Below are 1,323 nucleotides of genomic sequence, written 5' to 3'. Positions count from 1 at the left end.
CTCCCCAGAATAATTGGGAATAGGAGGCAGGGGTTCCAGCTGCGGGCAGGGTAAGTTAGTTGTTAAGGCCCGTATTGTTTGGAGGGCAGCTCTCTTAGCTGCCTGGTCCACTGCTCGGTTACCTCTGGTTTCAAGGGAGTGTCCTTTCTGATGTTCCGGGGTATGGACCACTGCTACCATCTGCGGCTGGGTCACAGTTGATAACAAGCGGAGGATTTCTGCCTGGTTCTTTATTTCTCTTCCTTCCGCGTTTCTGAACCCACGCTCCCGGTAGATGGCGCTATGTATATGAAGAGTTGCATACAAATAGCGACTGTCGGTATAGACTGTCAGCTTCTTCCCCTCCGCTCTTTCTAGAGCTTCCGCTATGGCGGTAAGTTCAGCTTTCTGAGCGGAAGTTCCTGGCGGTAAAGCGCTGGTCCAAATAATCTCCTCCCGGTCGTTTACCACCGCGGCACCCGCATACCTTAGTCCATCCTGTATGAAACTGCTCCCATCCGTGAACCAGACGTAATCACTGTTTTCCAACGGGGAGTTTCGCAAGTTCTTTCTCACCGTATTTACCTCTGCGAGTATCTCGGAACAGTCGTGCAGAGGTTTATCTAGGTCAGGGTTAGGCAGCAGGGTAGCGGGGTTCAAAACTGCTGGGCTTGAGAATTGCACCCTTGGAGTGTCAAGTAATAGACTCTGATAATGAGTCAATCTGGTGTTAGTCATCCGTTTCCCCGGAGGCTGTTTGAGCACTCCTTCAATGGCATGGGGAGTGGTTACTTTCAAAGTTTGTCCATGGGTTAACTTATCTGCATCTTTAACTAGCAGGGCAGTGGAGGCAATAATCCTCAGGTAAGGGGGCTATCCTGCCACTACTAGATCTAATTTCTTTGAGAGGTATGCTACTGGCTTCCTCCATGGTCCCTGTTGTTGTGTTAAGACCCCCTTGGTTATTCCTTTCTTCTCATCAACAAACAGATGAAATGGTTTAGTGGGGTTTGGCAATGTCAATGCTGGGGCTTTAAGGAGTGCTTCCTTAAGTTCTTTAGAAGCTGAATCTCTCTCGGGAGTTTAGTCCCACTCTGACCCTTCCCTGCTGAGCTCATAGAGTGACTTCGCTTTTGTGGTAAAATCTAAAATTCACAGCTGATAATAGCTCACTGTTCCTAAGAATTCTCTCGTCTGCTTTGGGCTTGTGGGTTGAGGAATCTGTAGGATCATTTGTTTCATGGCTTCAGTGAGCCACCTCTGCTCAGCTCTTAACTTATACCCCAAATATGTGACTTCTGGCTTAGCTATCTGAGCTTTCTTGGCACTAGCTCGATATCCCAG

The sequence above is a fragment of the Orycteropus afer genome, unplaced genomic scaffold, assembly GCF_000298275.1.
Source record: "Orycteropus afer afer isolate SDZICR_OR568_19922 unplaced genomic scaffold, OryAfe1.0 scaffold00054, whole genome shotgun sequence".
Taxonomy (NCBI): domain Eukaryota; kingdom Metazoa; phylum Chordata; class Mammalia; order Tubulidentata; family Orycteropodidae; genus Orycteropus; species Orycteropus afer.
This window is presented reverse-complemented; position numbering follows the sequence as displayed.